Source organism: Erpetoichthys calabaricus, chromosome 11 (assembly GCF_900747795.2).
Source record: "Erpetoichthys calabaricus chromosome 11, fErpCal1.3, whole genome shotgun sequence".
In the NCBI taxonomy this organism is placed as follows: domain Eukaryota; kingdom Metazoa; phylum Chordata; class Cladistia; order Polypteriformes; family Polypteridae; genus Erpetoichthys; species Erpetoichthys calabaricus.
This window is the reverse complement of record NC_041404.2, coordinates 109,936,605-109,960,549: the sequence shown is the minus strand read 5'-3', so window position 1 is coordinate 109,960,549 and position 23,945 is coordinate 109,936,605. Positions and strand designations below refer to the sequence as shown.

At 40.7% G+C, this 23,945-nt stretch overlaps 1 pseudogene; it reads right to left on the bottom strand.

Annotated features, from left to right (window-relative positions):
* Positions 1 to 14,676: 14,676 nt before the first annotated feature.
* Positions 14,677 to 23,697, bottom strand: LOC127529726 (piggyBac transposable element-derived protein 3-like; annotated as a pseudogene).
* Positions 23,698 to 23,945: the final 248 nt, after the last annotated feature.

Sequence of the window (23,945 nt, the reverse complement as noted above, 5' to 3'; positions counted from 1 at the left end):
GGACCAAGACTTGAGTTATTTTCCCAGCGGCCAAGGTGCTCACGCTGGGGCTACACCAGCCCAAAGCCTTCTCGACTCCCGCTCCTATCGAAGGTGAAGTCGATGCCTCTACTGGTCACTCCAGCTACTTAGTCGCTCAGCTGGAGCGACCACTTCTTTCAGCCCCACTGAGTGTCGACCAAACACTACCCTCGTGGGCTCTCTTCCCAGCTGCCTGCTTTCTCTAATGCGAGCCAGCTCTTGCTCGCTCGCTTGCTCGCTCTCCTTCCTCACACCGGCTTCCTCCACCTGCTTCCTGTCTTCTCGCTACCTCCCGTTCTCTTTCTTTCCTTTATTTTTTTCCTTTCTCTTTCTCTAACCATCTCGGGCTTCTCTATATATGCAGAGAGGACATGGCAGCTGCAGCACATTAGCCCCAGGAACAATCACAGATGTGGGCAGTCTCCCACCTGTGCACTTAGGTGAGAAACGCCCACACCGCAGATCGCCCTGCGGCTCGCTACAGCCACCACGCCCCCTCACTAAGCCGCGAGCGCGGTGATTATTCATTTAAAAACGAACTGGCCTTTGCTGGGAGAGCTGTGGACCCATAACACCACAGGGTTTCCCAGAGTATTCCTGCAGAAACCTCTGAGGATGTATCTGTCTCTTAAAAAAATCGATTTGCTTGGATATAAATTCTGTACAATTCTCGTCTGCTAATAAAAGTGGGTTAAGACGTCAGCTGCAAGAAGAGTATGTGAGGCATAATGATTTTAGCTCCATGATCAAAGAGGTGTGGTCGGAGATAGCAATAGCACCGTACTTACAAGATTTAATTGTAGGCAAGAAATTGCTGTCTACAAAATACAGAAATAATCAGTTCTTGAGTGGCAATGAGGCACTGGTGAGTAGAAGGAATATGCTCCTGAGTTTGGGTTTAGAAATTTCCAGGGGTCTGATAAGTTGTGATCAGTTCAAACTGTGTTATTGTCTTTGAAGTGTTAGATGTCATCACCCCTGCGGCAGGAGTCCTATCTAGGTCTGGATTTAAAACACAGTTAAAGTCCCCAGTCATTATAATTTTATGAGTGTTCACACTGGGAATGGATGCAATTATGTTTTGGATGAAGTCCCTATCATCCACATTGGGTACATAGATATTTATCAAAATCACTTTACAGTTAAATAAATTACCCATGACGATCACATACTGTATCTCCCTTCAGGATCAGATACTACATCTGATACTACAAATGAGATTGTTCTATGTATAAGAATTCCCACACCTCTAGTTTTCTTTGTAAAGCTGGAATTGAATATTTGGCCAGTCCAGTCTCCAGCTGAAACTGGTCCTTGCTTAATAAGTCGGTGTACTGTAAAAATACTGTTTTAGCGTTTAGACCTGTTAGGTGAGAGAATACTTTCTTTCTCTTTAATTCATGATTCAGAACTTTAACATTCCAGCTCACAAAGTTAACTGTTCGGTCATGGAGACATTGCTTCTGAACTTTTGTTGTCTTAACTTAAGACAAGATTGACCTTAATTTCCAGTTTTCCCAGGAATTATTGCCATGAAGCCTATTGTTATGTTGGCACTTCTAATTATAATGATTAAAATAACAGATTAGAGATAGCTTGCTCCCTTTCTCTCTCCTCCCCTAGTTACCCCACCCCTCCATTTTGCCTCCCCATGTTAGGCTTCACCCCACTTCACCAGTCCTCTGACATACCTAGAGACAGTGCAAGTCCAAAACAAAACAAGCCCCCCAGCAGTGGCTTATAAAGATTAAAATAGAGATATCTATTGACAATACAGTCCAAGTACTATAAGCACAAAATATTATCTTAAACAGTCTTGAGAGAGTAAACCCAGGGAATGATGTTAAACAGTAGTCCTGGATAAGCATCTATAATAATAAAAGGCAAAGCCCTCACTGACTGACTCACTCACTCACTGACTGACTGACTGACTCATCACTAATTCTCCAACTTCCCGTGTAGGTGGAAGGCTGAAATTTGGCAGGCTCATTCCTTACAGCTTACTTACAAAAGTTAGGCAGGTTTCATTTCGAAATTCAAAGCGTAATGGTCATAACTGGAACATATTTTTTGTCCATACACTGTAATGGAGGAGGCGGAGTCACGTATCGCGTCATCACGCCTCCTACGTAATCACGTGAACTAAAAACAAGGAAGAGATTTACAGCACGAGTCACACGCGGGAACGAAGGTAAATGACGTTAATTTTTGACTGTCTTTTAATACTGTGTAAGCATACATATTAACACATGTGCAATTAAACGTGTGCATTTACGGGGTGATTTCTCAGGCTTAAAAGCTCACCTTTTATCAAACGCGGGAACAAAGGTAACTGACGTTGTTCACTGTCTTTTAATACTGTGTAACCATACATATTAACACATGTGCAATTAAACGTGTGCATTTACGGGGTGATTTCTCAGGCTTAAAAGCTCGCCTTTTACTAAAAAGGTAAATGCAAAACTATTTTCAATCAGTTTATTGAAACGCTCCCGTTAAGGATTGCAATAACATATTCAAGAGATAAAAGAACGAAGTAGGGGGAAATGGAGGAACAGCCGCAAACAGCGAAGAGCAAAAAATTAATTAAACAATTGAGAACGGAGCGAGTTAAGCATACAAGCATGTTCATAAGGGAAACAAAGCACGGTGTAAAACGTAAGTTTAAATTAAGTTTATAGAAACGATCCCGCTGCGGATTGCAATAACATATTCGCGAGATAAAAGTTTAATGAGAAGACACGAGGTATAAACGAACCACACGCCGTGGCGCAACGTTAGGGGCAACAGTTTCAACCATTCTATGATCTGCTTCTCGCAACTGAAAGACGGCACAACGTTAGGGGCTTCAACTATGGCGCTGACGCCACATCTCAGTGCCAACACTTTGCAGACTGTACTTAAAAGACACGCCCTCCTCACTGGACAGTTAAAAACACCAATCAAACTAACGATGACATCAAGTATTACCCAATCAAAAGTAGGAAAGGAGGCATCTTCATAAAATGCGTGTGGGATGATTTGCATGAGACGCTGCTTTAAAAAAAAAAATGATAAAAAAAAATACGGGATAAATCCCGTCCAGTATTGATTCAAAATGGGACGCGCAATTTCATTCTCAGACGCGCCACGATTCCGTATTTTAAAGGACGGGTGGCAACCCTACAGTGCCAGGTAACCACCCATACAATCAGATTGTGATTCAGACTAGGAATGCAATGAATGTAATTACCCCGATCTACATACAAGGCGAAAGTCTTGCAACATTCAAAGATGATGGTTTGGGATAAGTACACCATACAACATAAAAGAGCTTATGAAGCCTTGAACCGAAAAAAGCAACATCTCAGAGATCGTAAAAAAAAAATAGGAGGTAATGTCGTTTTACTCGCTGTAGATTTTAGTCAAACATTACCAGTTATTCCACGAGGGAGACCAGCAGATGAACTCAACGCGTGTTTAAAATCCATGCTTCTCCCACGCTCGATTATATGTCGCGTGTTCTCCGGTAGGTGCACCAAAAAATGTATACATTTAAGCATGTAATGGGCAAACAAAAAATGAGGTATACCCGAAGGCACTGCAGTAGTACTTAATGTAACTTTACTTCTTAAATGTTAATGTTTTACTGTTTAATAATTTATACGCTTCTTATATGTTGTTCAAATTCTTTTATCAAAATACCACTGACAGCGCAATGCACGATAACATGGAGTGAATACACCATACGCATCCGCCCACGGCTGCCCTGCTGTGCGCAGATAGGAGTTGATTCTACAATAAAATAAAATAAACATAAAAAGAGTAAAACAATCATCACCCATAAAGCGTGTGTGTGTGTATATATGTGTACATATATATGTTGATATGTGGATGTGTATATGTATATATATATATATATATATATATATATATATATATATATATATATATATGTAGATATGTATATATATGTGTATATGTATAGATAGATAGATAGATAGATAGATAGATAGATAGATAGATAGATAGATACTTTATTAATCCCAATGGGAAATTCACATGTATATGTATATATATGTTTATATGTGTGTGTGTGTATTTTATATATATAAAACACAGCAACACTCATAACAATGACAACAGAATTACATTGACAATCATGTTACGTTATTTTTAAAATGTTTCCTTTTTTTTTCAGAACCTCTTTAACACACTACTTCTCCGCTGCGAAGCGCGGGTATTTTGCTAGTAATACAATAAACCAAAGGTATGATGTTAAACAGTCTCCTTTAAAAAAAATACATACATACTTACACGCATATAATTGTAATGAAAGCATAAACAAAAAGTGCCCAAGAAGGAAAAAAGGATGAATAATTACAGTACCATTATCATTGCAAGTGGATCAAGCAACCAATAAGATCTTCTTTGTCATGCCAGGACAGAATGCGACTCAAAAAAGTGTCTGGATCAGTTTTCTTGGCTCTTTTTCTGCTTCCTCTGTAGAAGTAAAAATGTAGAGCTTGCCTTGAATGTCCACTTTTTGTTTGGCAGGATACAAGAGGCTGTATTTGATTTTGGCTTTCTGTAAGTGCTGTTTAATGTTGTAAAATGCGGCACATTTAGCAGCTGTTGAGGGTGAGAAATCAGGGAAAATATGGATGTGGTTATTTTCAAATATAATCTCTTGTTTCTGTCAGAGAAGCATCATTATATGTAATTTAATTGTAATTTTTCAAAAATCATTATAAGAGTTCTAGGCTTAGAGGTATTTGATCCCCGTATGCGGTAAACTGCTGCTACCTTGGTGTCTGATTTGAAGTCCTCCCCAATTATTTTAGAGAATAGTTGAGCTACAAATTTCACTCAGTTTGGACTTTCACGATTCTCAGGGAGACCTTCAAATCTAATATTATTCCTTCTGCAGCCATCTTCCAGTACAGCAAGTCTGTCTCCAAGTACTTTGCATTCAGAATTTGTAGCTGTTACTTTTCCATCAGTGGTAGATGCCAGTTGTTTAGCTATTTCAATACGAGTCATGAACGTTTGCTTAACATCTTCCAACTGGGTGCCAAGAGCTCTCAGTTTATTCTCAAACTTAGATGCATTTTCCTGTATTTGTTCCTCAATTTTTCTAGCATACCTTTAAAGGCTACCTCAAAGCAATTATTTAAAAGTTTTTCCTGGTCTTTAATATCCTGAAGCAGCTTCTCATTTGTCTTGTGTATGTCCTCTATTTCTTTCCTTATATCATTTATTTCTTTCTTTATATTTTTCTTTAAATCATTCTTGAGCTATATGTCTTGAGTGGTGGCGGTGGCCATTGCGGCGATCATTACCTTCAGTTCAGGCAGATCATTTCAGGCTTCTCTTTGCTCCGCGGGTGAAGTGGCAAGCCCAGTTAAAGACTATGTTCCCGGCTCGCAAGGTGTAGTTTACAATGCGGATGTCAAGGCCATTTTCAGTTTCAATGAATCTTCTGGAATCGACAAGCTATTGTGACCTGACTCGCTTGCACATTCGCTCCCACTTTCACTCCTGGCTGGAGACGATGCAGCAGCGCCAGGCCCCAGGAAATTTGTGCTTTTGCCTATGTGTTCCAGGTCAGTCTCTGGCAGGCCATACCTTGAGCTTGGACTTGATGCCTGTCTAGGCTTGGATAAAGCTTTAGCTTTCTTTTCCGTTTCTTTCTGAGACCCTTTCCCACTGCTCATGTTTATATATGCATACATATACAGTGGAACCTCGGGTCACGACCATAATTCGCTCCAAAACTTTGGTCGCAACCCGAGTTGGTCGTGACCCGAAGTAATTTCCCCCATAGGATTGTATGTAAATATAATTAATCTGTTCCGGACTCTACAAACTGTATGTAAATATATATTTTTTTAAGATTTTTAAGCACAAAAATAGTTAATTATACCATAGAATACACAGTGTAATAATAAACCAAATGTAAAAACATTGAATAACACTGAGAAAACCTTGAACAGAGAAAACTAAAATTGCAAGAGTTCACGCTACAGCCTTATGAACCGCTCGCTGTAAACACTTTTTTTAATGAGTTTTAAGCACAGGGAAAAAAATGAACATTTGAAAAATCCTTAATTTATACAAAAACTAACCATAAACAACCAAGAAAACTAACCTTGCATGAGTCGAGTTCTGGCATGAAGGAAGTGAGGAGGAACTGGGTGGAGAGGAGATTACAGTTTTGAGGTAAAGTCTGTGATGATGCAGGTTCGCTGCATGCTCCCATCTCGCTTCCGGGAGCCCTTAAACCCGTTACCGTCGGTAATGTTACCGATGAGCACAACAGTAAGGCACTACAATGAAGCAAGGGGATGGTGCAAAAAGTGCCAAGTGCTTTTATGAAAATCAACAAAACAACAATCAAAAACAAAGTCCAAATTAAATAAAGTGCCGTGCTTTCAGAATCCTTCAGTAAATAATCCCATAAAAACAGAAGTAAAGTGGAGGTTAAAATCCAATAGAAAAAAGTCTTCATTAAATACAACAAGGTTAAAGCAATGCTGGAAGCAGTCTCTTTAAAAACAAGCCCAGTGCATTCTTTAACTGGTGACCCCCCTGCTTCTCCCTATCCAGGCTTCGCAACAGGGGAGCCACTCTACCTGCAGCTGTCCTTCCTTCTTCCTTCTGGTCTGGAGGCCTCCCAATCCCTGGCTTCGGTCATGCACTCTCCAGACTGAGACTTGGCTTTCCTAGCGACCAGGATGCCCACGTCAGGGAATTCACCACTCATGCCTCACGACTCCCGCTGCCTTTTCGGCCTTACGCGGCCAGCCGTCCTTCTTCTGGTCACTCCATTCCTTGATCGCTCAGCTGGAGCAACCGTTTCCTTCTGCCCCACCAAGTGTTGGCCAAACACCCCTGCTTGGGCTCATTGTTCAGCTGCCTACCTGTGAGCATGCGCTCGCTCGTTCGCTCACACGGTTCTTTCCACACTGCTTCCTGCTTACTTCCTCACTCCGCAACCTCTGTCTTTCTTTTCTTTTTCCTCCCTTTAGCCGCCTCACACTTCTATTTATGAAGAGGACGTGGCAGGTGTAGCATTCAGCAGCCACGGGACCAATTACGGATGTGGACGGTTTCCCACCTGTGCACTTAGGTAAGAAATGCCCACACCATGAATTCCCCTGGAACTGCTTTAGCCATTCAACCACCACGCCCCCTCGCTAAGCTGCAAGCGCGGCGATTATTTATTTAAAACTGGCCTCTTGACGTGAGCTGTGGACCCGCTATACCACAAAGTCCCTCTGCGCGATGCACGTCTGACCGAGAACAATGCACTGTACAGGGAGAGACTGAACACGTGCGGAAATCACCGGTGCGTACGAACCAGAAGGGAAACGAAATAGAGCACAAAGAGTTCACAGCGAATGCACAGAGAGAGACTGAACACGTGCGAAAATCATCGGCGCGTACGAACTGGAAGGGAAACTTTTTGGTCGTAACCCAATTTGTACGTGTTCCAAGATGTTCGTGACCCAAGGTTCCACTGTACTGTAATTGAACCCCCTTCGGTTAAGTAAATACAGGATACCTCGGGATGATAAAAAATAAGAGAAAAAGTAACATCGCTGCTAAAGGAGTTCTGCTTCAGACGTCCATCTCCCATAACGGATGAGACCAATTATATCATTCTACAGGGACATAGCAAGATCAAAGTACAATGTTAGAAACAGTACAACAATCAATGGGGTAATTGCTTTAGGAGTGCCAAAAATTAGGTTGGCATCTGAAAATTACCTTGTGGCTCTTCGTGTTAGTAAAGAGATTCCATTTAATACTGTTCTGACATACTACAGTAGAATAGTTTTTAATGATGAAATCATTCATGGCCAATACTATACTAAGACCAAAAAACAAATAATTCTGTAGCGACATTAAAGAATGGAAGTATCTTTAAAGTTTCACACTTTGTTTGCATAAGCAGTGATCAGTGAAAATCTGGAAACTGTATAGTCCAGAACTTGGTTAGGGAATATGTAATGAAGACAGCGTGGCGTTTTATGATGACCACTTATTTTCCCACTGGTTTCAGTAGGGCTATGGACAGCAATGAAATAGTGAGACCATGTGTTTACATTAAATGTCCATGAGGTCCATTTGTGTGTAAAAAGATTAATATTCATTATTATAAATGAGATTTGGGGTAAGGAGTATGTCTGTTTCATTTTATTTGTATGAAATAATTATTAAGGAAATCATACAAATAGGCAAAATAAGGATCTTGTGTTAAAGTGAATGATAGTAAAATAAACCTTTATTTAAACTAGAAGATAAAACACACGGGCCATAAGTTGTGATCAAAAACTAAACTTTTTGCTTTTTTACCTGCTCATTTTAGGGCTATTGTATGTTTACACTTCCATTTTTGTTTCCCCATGAAGTGCCCTTCTGTTGAGGGCTATATATGTATGAAAATTTGTATTTCTTGGAATAAACCAGATCTACCTCAGGTGGACTGCAATGGAAAAGGAAATTTTATAACTTACATACAACTTATATAATGTTATGAAGAAAAGATTTTTATATAATCCATCCATCCATTTTCCAACCCGCTGAACCCGAACACAGGGTCACGGGGGTCTGCTGGAGCCAATCCCAGCCAACACAGGGCACAAGGCAGGGAACCAATCCTGGGCAGGGTGCCAACCCACCGCAGTTTTTATATAATTATATAATTAAATTTTTTTTGCATATTTTAATCTACATGTAGAAAAAGTTAAAATTACTTGTACATGTCAGTCATTAAGGTCAGATTTAAATATTTACATATTTTTGTTTGTGTAAATTAGGGTAAATAACAAGTTAGGCCACATAATGTACTATATGTGTCACATTATATCTTTCTCACATAATCTGTTATTTCATATAAATATGTGTCACATTTGCAAGATGCATGTATATTTACAGTAATACAACATGCATTTAGTATGAATTGTGTATGAACATGAACAGCCATATACTGAACTGTTATGATTCATATACAACACATTAGAATTATAGTACATTTTTATAGAACTTTTCCATATGAGTATTCATGTCAGATTGTTACATTAACTAATAATTTAGCAATGTTTCTTTGCTTATTAGAAAAGTTTGGTTACAACTAGATAAATATCGTAATATCAGCAACCATAATCAGAAAAACAAGAACATGGAATGAAAACTAATTGATGTGAACAGTGCAGTACACTGCTTAACTGCTAAAATATTAGAAAAATTAATAACTAGGCATTTATGCTGTAATTAAAATATTTTATAAGAATCCATTAAAATAAAGGGATCTTTAAAAAGAAATTCCTGTAAATGCAGAGAGAGACCAATGTGATGAAGCCACAATAAAATCTTAGATGCTGGAGGGCTTCAATTATTTCTTTGTATTTCATTTCCCATATCTAAAAAGTGCCCCATCATCATCATGTTTTTTCTGAGTTATAGGACACTATCTCCAAAACATCAGAGTTATCTCCCTACTTTTGTAGGAATTATTGTCTGGGTCCTAACCTAACCTCACTGTAAATTCCACCCATAATGTCAGTCCCTTCTCTCTCAAGTTTCCTGTCTGGCATGAACCCTGTACTGCTTCTGCCAGTTACTCATTACATTAACTTGTGGTGTGAGCTTCTTATAAGGGGGAATGTCTTTTATCAACGATGTAAATTAAAACACCCCTCTTACTGCTCCCGAAAGTTACAGTATATGGTGTTACGAAGTGACGATTCTCTCAATAATAGTTTTGGTTTTGTGTAATGACAGGTGTATGTGCATGTCAGATCAATTGCTGTGTTTTTGTATGTGTATAAGTATGCCTTCAACCAACTGCTGTGAAGTTAAAGTTCAGAACCTTCCTTAACACCAAATTCAATTACAGTAGATATGAAAATGTTATATTATTTAATAGTACTGTGCTAATACATACAGTATGTAGCTTTCAGGAATTCAACTTAAATATAAATCGATCAATAAATCAATGAAAATCTCTGTGTATACATGCATACAAAAAGATGTAGGAAACTAGCATAACGTTTATCAGGGGAGAATGTATTTCTGGAATGTTTCTAGATAAGAGACAGAGTAGTTGCAAGAACCCCTGGGCAGGCACACACAGATATACACACAGAAATGTCTCAAAAAATAGAAAAGACAGCATGATACAGTAGGTGTCATTCACCATTCATGTTGCATAATGTTAAACGGAAAAGTAGCAAATGCATTCAATTATCAAGTGTAAAGTAGTTAAGTAAATAATAATCTCAAGGAGTATGTTGATCACTCATTGAGTCTGATCGGTGGGCAAATTCTCTGCCCATAATGTGAATGGACCAGGGTTTCCCCAGCTGCTTTGTCGGGACCTGCCATAGTTATAGCAGTCTGAATATCCTCTACACATGGTGACTAATCTTATGAAGCTTGCCCACTCACAGAGGATGTACTTGTGTGACTGTGCTCCGGTGGCATGTCTCATGGTGCAAGCAGCACTTTTGACCCTTACAGACTGTTCTGCAGCCTGCTTCCATCCACCTGCACACTGCTTAAACTTGTTTTTCTTTCCTCTTTTCTCTTGTGCAGGCTCCTTTTAACTCTCCTATGTAATTGGGTGCAGGTGCAACAAGCCTCCATACTTCAAGGCATAAGTGAGTTGCCTGACCTATCCACCCACCTCACCATGTGAATGCAGCAGGATTGGCCAAGTACCTCAATTAGCCACTGTATGAAATGTGACTGTGTACACCTGATTGAAGTTTTGCACCTTTTGGGGAGTGATTATTTATATACAATTATTTCGACATCATGGACCACTCATCACAGTACAATGCACAGTCTACCTCCACCAGATATGAGCATAATGCAACCTGACCCACATTCCGGTGTGATCTCCTAGAAGCCATTTTCTCTCTGATTGACTGGCCAACATTCAGGCAGTTACTTAGCGGTAACATTGTAGCTTGATTTGGCTGGTTGGCACTTCTGCATCAGAAATTACACATGGCTATAACAGGCTGGAACTGAAGGGTAGGAAGGTTTTAAGTTGTCTGACCATTAAGTGCTGTGCTGAACTGCTGCTTATCCATTGGTGTGTGTATTCCTCTAGTGCAAAATTGCTTTCCAGGTGTCTGTGCCATCATGCCGAGCCCTTTTTCACATCTGGCTTTCCCATTGTCTTGGGATGCTGAATGTGGCATGCTAAAAACACCATTCTTTAACAAACTGGCAGAATTGTCCACTGTCAAACTGAAGCCTATTGTCTGAGATGACCCTGTCTGGCAGCCTGTATCTGAAGAGCTGTACTTTGCAGTATCTGATGGTTGTTTTTGTACTCAGATCTGCGAGAAGGTCCAGTTCCCAGAAATAAAAAAAGTGATCCAGAAAAAGTTTTGGCAAGTGTGACAAAATAGATCTATACTCATGATCTGCCAGGGACATATCAGGAATTATATGAGACATCATAGTTTCCCTTTGTTGGCAGTCCAGATATTCTTTACAGACAGAGAAGTTACTGACAGTATTTTATTTCTGCTTCTATATTGGGCCAGAACTGTGTATCTTTTGTTTGTCTGTAACACACTGTGGAATACAGTAATCCCTCCTCCATCTCGAGGGTTGCGTTCCAGAGCCACCCGCGAAATAAGAAAATCCGCGAAGTAGAAACCATATGTTCATGTGGTTATTTTTATATATTTTAAGCCCTTATAAACTCTCCCACACTATTATAAAAAAATACGGGATAAATCCCGTCCAGTATTGATTCAAAACGGGACGCGCAATTTCATTCTCAAACGCGGCACGATTCCGTATTTTAAAGGACGGGTGGCAACCATACAGTGCCAGGTAACCACCCATACAATCAGATTGGGATTCAGACTAGGAATGCAATGAATGTAATTACCCCGATCTACATACAAGGCGAAAGTCTTGCAACATTCAAAGATGATGGTTTCGGATAATTAGTACTTATTAAGTACAACATTGAACATAAAAGAGCTTATGAAGCCTTGAACCGAAAAAAGCAAGATCTCAGAGATCGTAAAAAAAAAAAAGGAGGTAATGTCGTTTTACTCGCTGTAGATTTTACTCAAACATTAGCAGTTATTCCACGAGGGAGACCAGCAGATGAACTCAACGCGTGTTTAAAATCCATGCTTCTCCCACGGTCGGTTATATGTCGCGTGTTCTCGGGTAGGTACACCAAAAAATGTATACATTTAAGCATGTAATGGGCAAAGAAAAAATGAGGTATACCTGAAGGCACTGCAGTAGTACTCAATGTAACTTTACTTCTTAAATGTTAATGTTTTACTGTTTAATAATTTATACGCTTCTTATATATTGTTCAAATTCTTTTATGAAAATACCAGTGACAGCGCAATGCACGATAACATGGAGTGAATACATCATACGCATCTGCCCACGGCCGCCCTGGTGTGCGCAGATAGGAGTTGATTCTAAAATAAAATAAACATAAAAAGAGTAATACATTCATCACCCATAAAGCGGATAGCAGACGTGACGTATTATATGTGTACCACATTTCAAGTCAATATGTGAAACGGTTTGCAAGCTACATGTGATTTAAAATCCTGGACAGACCAACGAAAAGCCACGGTAGCAAATTATTGAAGAAGATTTTACTGTTTAATAATTTATATTTATATGAAATGTGCTTCTTATATATTACTTCATATTCTCATATGATAATGATGTTAATGTTGTTTATATTGATTTCTATGTTATTGTAAGTGCATCTATGTGTGTATATGTATGTATGTATGTGTGTATATATATATATATATATATATATATATATATATATATATATAAAAAATATATATATAAAAAATATATGTGTATATGTATATATAATATATCTGTATATGTGTGTATATGTGTATATGTATATATATATGACAGCAACACTCATAACAATGACAACACAATTACATTGACAATCATCCATCCATCCATCCATTTTCCAACCCGCTGAATCCGAACAGGGTCACGGGGGTCTGCTGGAGCCAATCCCAGCCAACACAGGGCACAAGGCAGGAAACAATCCTGGGCAGGGTGCCAACCCACCGCAGGACACACACAAACACACCCACACACCAAGCACACACTAGGGCCAATTTATAATCACCAATTCACCTAACCTGCATGTCTTTGGACTGTGGGAGGAAACCGGAGCCCCCGGAGGAAACCCACGCAGACACGGGGAGAACATGCAAACTCCACGCAGGGAGGACCTGGGAATCGAACCCAGGTCCCCAGATCTCCCAACTGCGAGGCAGCAGCGCTACCCACTGCGCCACCGTGCCGCCATTGACAATCATGTTACGTTATTTTTAAAATCTTTCCTTTACTTTTTCATAACCTCTTTAACACACTACTTCTCCGCTGCGAAGCGCGGGTATTTTGCTAGTTTTTATATATTTTAAGCCCTTATAAACTCTCCCACACTATTATAAACATTTCACGCACAATTATACAGCATAAACCCTTTGTATTCTCTTAGATATTAGGTAAGATTCGTTGAAATTATGTAAGTAAACACAGTTTACATACAGTAAAACCTAAATATTATTTTAAAGATATCGAGCGTCTCCGATATCACATATGTTACAGCCATTACGACAGACAGGCCACCATCAATAAATACGTACACTGCAAGAAAAATTGTATACAATAAAATGTGTGTACAGTGACACTAAACTATGTACATGTAATAAGTATTGTACGTAAATAATTAATTATGGTTACTCACCAACAATGACACGACGACTTGTCCGATAACGATGAGTTTAATTTTACTGCACAACAAAGGATAGCGTTACAGCTCTTCTAAAGAAGCCTCTTCAGGCGACTGTTTAGCACCGCCGTTGTTCTTCTTCCATCACTCTTCAATCCAAATCCCTAAAGCAGGTTCCATCCAGACTACTGCCTTACAACGTCCACTTGCAACTCATTTTGTGCCCTGTTTAAAAGACACTGCGGCCGTAGATCTTATATGCTTTTCCTCCTTTTTAAATAAAAAGAATCGTGGACTCATTTATGCTGTAATGGTGTCCTGCAGCGGTGTAGCTGTTTCCTTCCTTCAACATATCCAAAACTTTTACCTTTTCTGCAATCATTTGCATCTTCTGTTGGCGCTTGTGCACGTTAATTCTGAATGAGTGAGATTAGTACTTCCTGGTTAATGCAGCACTCCGTCGCTGAGCCAATCAGCAGCACACAGGAACTTAACCGCATGCTCTGATTGGGTAGCTTCTCAGCCATCCACCAATAGCGTCCCTTGTTTCAATTCAAATGCGTCCCTTGTTTCAATTCAAATGGGCAAATCAACTGAGGAAGTACACGTACTGTAGACCGCAGACATCCGCGAAGCAGTGAAAAATCCGCGATATATATTCACATATGCTTACATTTAAAATCCGCGATGGAGTGAAGCCGCGAAATTCGAAGCGCGATATAGCGAGGGATCACTGTAGTGGGTTTGCAGCTTAGAAAAAGGTGGTTGATTTTTAAATAAATAATCATGCCCTGAATGTGCAGGCTTCAATCGAGTGCTGGTGGAAGCACGAACGTGCTTCACTCCGAGGATGGCTGAGGATGCTTGGCAGATTGCAAAGGCACATACAAGTGTGTGTGTCAGTCAGGTGCCTCCTTGGAGGGCGCAGCACGTTCACACTTGTGTCCAGGCAGTAGCAGTAGTATATGAGGAGCCTGCACAAGAAAGAAAGAAAGAAAGAAAGAAAGAAAGAAAGAAAGAAAGAAAGAAAGAAAGAAAGAAAGAAAGAAAGAAAGAAAGAAAAGGGATGTCAAAAGTGAGAAATTGAGAGAAACAGGCAGGAGTGAGCAAGAGACTGTGTAAGACAGGAGGAAGCAGGCAGACAGGAAGGTGAGCCCAAGGAAGAATTATATAGCCAGCACTCAAGTGGAGGCTAAAGGATTGCTCCTGATGAGCAAACATGTAGCAGGAGCAGCCATTGTGTTCAGGGTGTGCTTTTGCTGGGAGGAGCTAGCGACTGGCAGCGGTGGGAGGACAGAGGACTCTCGATGGTAGGAGTCAGGTATCAGCAGTGGTGCAAGCAGAGCAGGGATTGGCGACTCCCCATGGAACACCATGGGATTGGAGGCAGGGACATGGGCTGGGATAAAAGGTTGTCTGCACCTGTTGGATGGACGTCTCTTTGTGCTGCGAGGCCCAATCAGAGTAAGACAGAGAGATGTCAATTTTAAAAAGAAGGCTAAGAATTGTGAAGAACAGACTACTGCCTGTGTTTTTAACCTCATTTTTAATGAATTCTCTGTTTATTGAAATTTTTAATGACCTCAGAGAACTCATTTTTATTTATTTGTTGAGTTTTGAACACTTTACTGTTATGGATACTGTTTGATTTTAATTGTTTTAATAAAAGCACTGACACTATTTCACCTACCCCTTGCTACGTTTGTGTGTCCCCATCTGCCTAGCTCATTCCAGTTATGTTACAGATGGTGGCAAGTTTGAAAGGCTTACTAGAGTAAATGGGAGTGTGGAGCTAACCCCCACCATCACACACACCTCACCTCATATGTAGCTACATAAGGTAGCGACTTGATTTTTAACCAATAGTAAACTATTGAACATTAAATTCTCAAACTCCTCTGAAGTTTTCCAAGTTTGTGCTCAGTCTGCCCATCATTTTCATGTTTTCGGGAACCGGAATATTTCCTTGAATCACCATTCTGTATTCCTGTTTTGTTGTGAAAATTGTTCATTAAAAGTACTTTACCCTCTAAGTCCTTTTTTATATTGGTGGACAAAGTTAATACTTACATATTTAATATTTACTCATCAATAATTATCATCATAGACCACAAGGGCTGAGGCTGGCTATCTGTAAGACAGAAGAAAAAAGTGATTGAAACTGCACACCTGTTAAACCAGGATGTCCTGTCTTCATTTGTACCAACACATTTAAATTAGAAAATGAGATCATTTTTAACATTTATTTAACTTTATATTTTGTTCCCTGATAACAGTTTACATATAAGATGTCTTATTTCTTTTACCCAGGTATTCACCCATGACTCCTAATAATTAACTACTTTGGGACTTTATATAATACTTAATGGAAGAAGGGGGCTTCTGGACTATACCATTTATCTGTATGCAATTGGTATGATTAAAATGCTTTGTAGTTGTTATATGTAAATAAACCTAGATGATTTAAGGAGTATTTCTGTTAGATTTCTTCAGTCTGTCACGTTACATTAAACAAAGTATGTGACGGTTCTACCTGTTGGTGTAAATAAATGAAGTCCATGATTCAATTTAACGTATAATGATGACTCAAGACTATTCTTTATTTGATGAATATTTTCCGCAGCACTTTCTCAGTGTCAATACCTTAGCAAGGGCCAGAAGTTGCTCCACTCACAAGTCGCACTCCTGTCGGGGCACCTGAATCTCTACCACTGAAAGGGCAACTCTTCAAACTACCATAGCAAAGGCCAAGAACTGTACTCCTGCAGCAACTGATTGATATGGCCCTCTGTTTCCAGATCACCGCCTTTGAAAGTGCTGCATAAATCAAACACTTTAGTAATATGGCCAAGGCTGGCTACCTCAGCTTCAGTACCTAAGCAGGGGCCAGATGCTGGATACCTTATTGTTACCCCAGAAGGGGCCACACAGTTATAACAGAATGAGAACAGCTCGCACCTGAGCAAACATGTAAGACATACTCTAACAAGGCCGTGAAGGTTTTCTTGCCATGTTACCTTTATCCTTTGATTTTCCTGGTCACTGTATTTGAAAGAGCTAAACGAGCAACGAATCACTCAAATAAGCACAGTTCTCTGTTACATTCATGATAGACACCAATGAGCCGAGGCATGTTTCAGTGAGATTCAAACTTTAATTTAATCATTAATTATATTTATTTGCAGAGAAACCAGATATTAAATACTAAAAGTCAAAAGTAGAAGAAAACATAACCTGAATGAGTCAAAATAAAATCCATACAACAAGTTTGCTTCAGTATAACTGAGAGAGATATGTCTCTGTAATTTAAAGTCTATTCTTCTCAATCTAACTAAGGCATTATTTAAAGTTAAGTGCCATCTTTATAGTGCACCTTTGTCCTTTTCTACATTGGGGCACATTTTAGGTAGTGTTCCACTTTTGTCCTCTAAAAGAATGATGTTTTAGTGCATTTTTATTTGTGCCTAGCTCCCTCTCTCTCTCATATGAACACTGCATTCTCATATTAAAAGCGGATGTCATCACTCCATTTTAAAAGCCATATGTTGCCTGCCTCTCTCATAAGCTGTAAAGCATCTACATCACGCCAATAGATGTGCTTTCTTTTACACTATGGATTGATGGCCATTTTTAACAAGTTATGTTATCCTTGCTCTTACTCCCTGTCAACCTGAACTTATATTATATGAGATACAAGTTAAGCAACAAAAGTCTCTATTTCACATCTTCTAACAAGCATATAGTAACTGTTTAAATTATCTGATGTTAAATATAAACATTCTAGTAGATAATAACACATATTCCTCATATTTGTTTTACATTTGCATTTCCTTTCCACTGCAGTGGGTTGGCACCCTGCCCGAGATTGGTTCCTGCCTTGTGCCCTGTGTTGGCTGGGATTGGCTCCAGCAGACCCCCATGACCCTGTGTTCGGATTCAGCGGGTTGGAAAATGGATGGATGGATTTCCTTTCCATAATTCCTGCCTCATTTAGAACCCAGAATTCAATGCTCTGTTCAAATACTTGGTTATTCTAGCCAACTTGTTTAGCTAATGGTTCAAAAGAAGAACAAATCTAATGAACCTCTTATCTAAAGTGTTCTCAATCTTGGCCCACAATGTTTACTAAAACTTTTACTTCTAAACCTTGGTAAGCCCATCTTTTCTGTCTTGTGTGGGGAATAAAACACACATGTTTAGTATCACGAGTCAAATTTAATAAACTGAAAATCTAAACTTTTTAAGTCCATTACAGCGCTGCTAAATCCAGAAGGGTACACTGAGGCTAAAATGCACTTCTGACGCTATGTTTCATATAATAGCATAGATAACAATGTAAGTGTCACTCACTATTCAAGAAAGAATGATGGCATGCATTGAAAAAAAAGCAAGCTGCAACATTAACTTAGATAAAAGGAGTTGAACAGACAAGGAGAGCAATAATAATTTATTTCAAAGAAATAAAGAAAAGAGTGGTCAGAAACCATTGTCCACAGAGTGTGACAATATTATTTCTTTGAAAAAGTTAGTCGAGCACTTGGAAGTTAAGTAGAATTTAAATGAATAAATGCCGCATCACTGACAAGAGATTAGACAGATGGCATAAGAAAGAGTCTGTAGAAATAAAAGGCAGAAACCAAAAAATCCCAATAAACATTGTTTATATATCATTATTAACTTCATTATTAACCATTTTAATCAATATTTACTGCAATGCTGTTCTTAAGCTCTCACAGATCATGGTTCAATGAGGATAATTCACTTGTTTTTCATAAAAAATGCATTTTAAAACTTTTTTTAATGTATATTGGAAAGATGACATTGATGTCTTTTAAATTTTATTTTACATTTTGAATTTTTTTCTTTTTATGGAGTGATGTTGATAAATTAACATGAGACACCTCTTCTGTTCAGGCTCAAATTAACCCACTGATTTAAAATCAAGACAAATGAGTCATGAGGATTTGTATTGAAAGTAAACTTTATTTAAGCACTATTTTTGAACCAGAAATGAACAAAATAACAAAACATGTGTATGTGTATGGGTGTCTGTGAGTCTCCACAGCACACAAGTGACATGCAATCACATTGTGAAATTAAGCACTATGCAATGTTTAGAACCAGAAATACAAAAAAATTAATAGGTGGAAATGAATAAGATGTAGGTATGTGCATCTACACAGCACATGAGGGACATGTCATCACAGTGTGCTTTGTGCAAATGAATTTTGCACATTTCACACAGGTCATGCTCGTCTTAACATCATCAGATGACTTGCAGACCTGGCACCTCTTCCTCTTCTTTTTTCCCCCAGCTACAACCTAGAAAGAAGAGGACAGTGATTACTATGTTTTTTGCTAATCCCAAGACACACACAACATGCTCACACACACACACACACGGACACACATATTTACTTACCTCACGCACTGGTGTACTAGCTGAAGTTCTCTCCTGGATCCCCCTGACTGTAGCTGCAGCAGCTGGGGTCCTTGGCATGTGCTGCTTCCGTTGTATATGCGATACCACAAGTGCCTTCCCCAGCTCCTCAAGGAAGATGCGCCTCTTGTACAGCTTTGACATGTTCCACTCAGGAAAGATCTCTCCAAATGTCAAATGTGTTGTAGGCTGATACATCAATCATGTTGTAAAAGATGACCAGCAGCCAGCGCATAGTCATTCGCTTGGTGCTGTAGGACCCCGTGACTTTGTCCAAGTTGTCCACCCCCCCTTTGGTGGCATTGTAGTCTAGGATCATAGTTGGTTTCTGGTCCTCTCATGTGCTGATTTCAGAATTTTTGTGCAAAGTACTCATGAGCACAACATTTTTCCCCTTTTTGGGGCAGTAAGACACTAGGGCTATGGTGTCTGTGAAGGCAAAAATGGAAGACTGAGGGGCCCTGTTCTTGGTTACCAGCAGCTCAGCAGGGAGTTCAGCCTTGTTCTTTCGGACCGTTCCAACCATCGTGAGCTTTCTGTTTAGAAGCTCCTAACCCAAGTTGTAACTTGTGAAAAAACTGTCACAAGTTATGTTGTGCCCCCTGAGACCTTGGGCCATATCAAGCACATCCCTCATACCCTGATTCTTCTCTGGGGCTCCTCCAACCGGCTTCCCTGTGTAAACCTGTATTTTCAATGCATAGCTGGTGTTTGCATCACATGCTGCCCAGATTTTTATGCCGTATATAGCTGGTTTGGAATGCATATATTGCCTAAATGGGCAGCGACCTCTGAATGCCACTAGCCTTTCATCCACTTTGACATTAGGGCCTGGGTTATAGAGTAGTGGATGTTGCTCTACCCACTTGTCCCACACTTTTGCAATAGCTTCCAGCTTGTCTCTCTCCTGTCTAACAGCCCTTGTCTCTCGATTAGATAGATAGATAGATAGATAGATAGATAGATAGATAGATAGATAGATAGATAGATAGATAGATAGATAGATAGATAGATAGATAGATATGTACTTTATTAATCCCCAAAGGGAAATTCACATACTCCAGCAGCAGCATACTGATAAAAACAATATTAATTAAAGAACAATAAAAACGCAGTGCAGGTTAAAAAAAAATGCAAGGTGGAGAGTGCAAGGCAGGTATAACAGATAATAACTTTGTATAATGTTAATGTTTACCCCCCTGAGTGAAACTGAAGAGTCGCATAGTGTGGGAGAGGAACAATCTCCTCAGTCTGTCAGTGGAGCAGGACAGTGACAGCATTCTGTCGCTGAAGCTGCTCCTCTGTCTGGAGATGATACTGTTCAGTGGATGCAGTGGATTCTCCATGATTGACAGGAGCCTGCTCAGTGCTTGTCGCTCTGCCACAGATGTCAAACTGTCCAGCTCCGTGCCTACAATAGAGCCTGCCTTCCTCACCAGTTTGTCCAGGCATGAGGCATCCCTCTTCCTTATGCTGCCTCCCCAGCACACCACCGTGTAGAAGAGGGCGCTCACCACAACCGTCTGATAGGACATCTGCAGCATCTTATTGCAGATGTTGAAGGACGCCAGCCTTCTAAGGAAGTATAGTCGGATCTGTCCTCTCTTGCACAGAGCATCAGTATAGGCAGTCCAGTCCAATTTATCATCCAGCTGCACTCCCAGGTATTTATAGGTCTGCACCCTCTGCAAACAAGCACCTCTGATAATCACAGGGTCCGGGAGGGGCCTGGGCCTCCTAAAATCCACCACCAGCTCCTTGGTTTTGCTGGTGTTCAGGTGTAGGTGGTTTGAGTCGCACCATTTAACAAAGTCCTTGATTAGGTTCCTATACTCCTCCTCCTCCTGCCCACTCCTGATGCAGCTCACAATAGCAGTGTCATCAGCAAACGTTTGAACGTGGCAGGACTCCGAGTTGTATTGGAAGTCCGATGTATATAGGCTGAACAGGACCGGAGGAAGCACAGTCCCCTGTGGAGCTCCTGTGCTGCTGACCACAATGTCAGACCTCCAGTTCCCGAGACGCACATACTGAGGTCTGTCTGTAAGATAGTCCATGATCCATGCCACCAGGTATGAATCTACTCCCATCTCTTCAGCTTGTCCCTAAGGAGCAGAGGTTGGATGGTGTTGAAGGTGCTAGAGAAGTCCAGAAACATAATTCTTACAGCACCACTGCCTCTGTCCAAGTGGGAGAGTGATCGGTGTAGCATATAGATGATGGCATCCTCCACTCCCACCTTCTATGCGAACTGCAGAGGGTTGAGGGTGTGGCGGACCTGTGGCCTCAGGTGGTGAAGCAGCAGCCGCTCCATGGTCTTCATCACATGTGATGTCAGAGTGACAGGCAAGAAGTCATTCAGCTCACTAGGATGTGATACCTTTTGGACTGGGATTATGCAAAGCCTTGGGACTCTCCCCTGTTTCAGGCTCAGGTTGAAGATGCGCTGTAGAGGACTCCCCAGCTCCAATGCACAGGCCTTCAGCAGTCATGGCGATACTCCATCTGGACCCACTGCTTTGCTGGCACGAAGTCTCCTCAGCTCTCTGCTTACCTGGGCTGCTGTAATTGTGGGTGGGGGGAAACTCTCTCCTATGCTGGTATCAGCAAAATGATGGGTGGAGGGTGCAGTACTCTGAGGTGAAAGTGGGTTAGGGTGGTCAAACCTGTTAAAGAATTTGTTCATCAGGTTTGCTCTCTCCACATCTCTCTCAATGGTGGCACCCCACTTTGAGCTGCAGCCAGTGATGATCTTCATCCCATCCCACACTTCCTTCATGCTGTTATTCTGCAACTTCTGCTCCAGCTTTCTCCTGTACTGCTCCTTCACCTCCCTGAGCTGGACTCGGAGTTCCTTCTGCACGCGCTTGAGCTCATGCTGATCACCGCCTTTAAAAGCCCTTTTTTTCTGGTTCAAAAGTCCCTTAATGTCACTTGTAATCCATGGCTTGTTGTTAGCATAGCAGCTTACTGTTCTTACTGGAACTACAATGTCCATACAGAAGTTGATATAGTCAGTAGTGCAGTCAACAACCTCCTCAATGTTCTCACTATATGATCCCTGCAGGATATCCCAGTCCGTAGTTCCAAAGCAGTCTCTCAGAGCCTGCTTTGCTTCAGGGGACCACTTCCTGAATGAGCGTGTAGTTGTAGGTAGCTCCCTCACTCTTGGTTTGTAGTGAGGCTGAAGCAGAACCAGGTTATGATCTTGGTGGCGCTGTATGCATCTTTAATGTTTGCATACAGTAGGTCAATAGTCCTATTTCCCCGGGTGTTACAATCCACATACTGGGAGAAGGCAGGTAATGTTTTGTCCAGTGTGACATGGTTAAAGTCCCCAGTGATTAGCACAAGTGCCTCGGGGTACTGTGTTTGTAGTTTAGAAACAGCGGCGTGGATGATGTTACCCGCTATCTCCACGTCCGCCCGAGAAGGGATGTAAACAATAACAACAATGGCGTGTCCAAACTCTCTGGGCAAGTAATAGGGACGCAAGTAATATTTACGGCCAACAGTTCGATGTCCCTGCAGCAATTGGAGATTTTGACTTTTACATGTCCAGGGTTGCACCACCTTGTATTCACATAGAGAGCGAGTCCTCCTCCTTTCCACTTCCTGCAGGTATTTGCATCTCTGTCCGCTCTAACTGTGCTAAACCCGGGTAGCTCCACGTTAGCATCTGGGATGCTAGTTGTTAGCCACGTTTCACACAAACACAACAAACTGCATTCTCTGTAGGTCCTGACATTTTTCACCAGCACAGCCAGTTCATCAATCTTATTTGATAGTGAGTTCACATTTCCCAGGATCACAGAAGGCACCGAAGGCTTGTATCGCCACTCTCTCACTAGCCTTTTAGCTTAGCGCCGGCTCTGCTGCCACGGTACGGCCTTCTTACCTCGTCAGGTAAATAGGGAACCACACCGGCACGGGCCTTTGTTTTCAGTGCTTAAATTTGACTACCTGAATAGACGAGTCTCGGCGTGTAAAAATCCATGTCCAAGTAGTAAGAAAAAGTAGAAATATAAAGTCGTACACGGAGCTGCTGGAAAGGCTGCCACTCACGGCGGCACCTACCATTACTGACTATGAAATCAGAATACTCTGGAGAAAATATGAAAAGTCTCCAGAGACATTGTGGCATGAAATATAACCCTGCTTGTCTCTGCATCCCACAGACTGGCTGTTGATTCATCCTTTGACTTATAGACCCCAGCCAGGATGAGGACCCTCAAATATGTAAATGCATTTTATCCAACTCCTTCCACTTCTTCCCCAAAACACACCTTCCTTCTAGATTAGTCATTTCGAGAATGATTTTCTGTATTGAGTTGGGCATGACCAGCTCAAAAGCTGACTTAATGTCTGTCACACAAGTCAGTGCCATCCTAGTGGGCTCGGGCACTGTCTTTATTATGTTTTCTATAGACAGTTTTGCCTGATGTATATTTGGGGATGGAAGATCACTGTATTTCATCATTTTTTGATGTGATTGTTTTGCTTGGAGGAATATGAATAGCAGTTTCCTCATTTGCTTTATAATCCGAATCATCAGACTCAGAATTGACCTCAAGATGGTCTTCATCTTCAGACACATCCTCCTCCATTTCACTGTCATAATCAAATATGAGTTCCAGAGCCTTCAGGGCTGTCACATGTTTACTTCTGCTGCTCATTTTGTAAAGATCTGACAGAGAGTATATCATATGTAGCTGCAGAATGTCATGT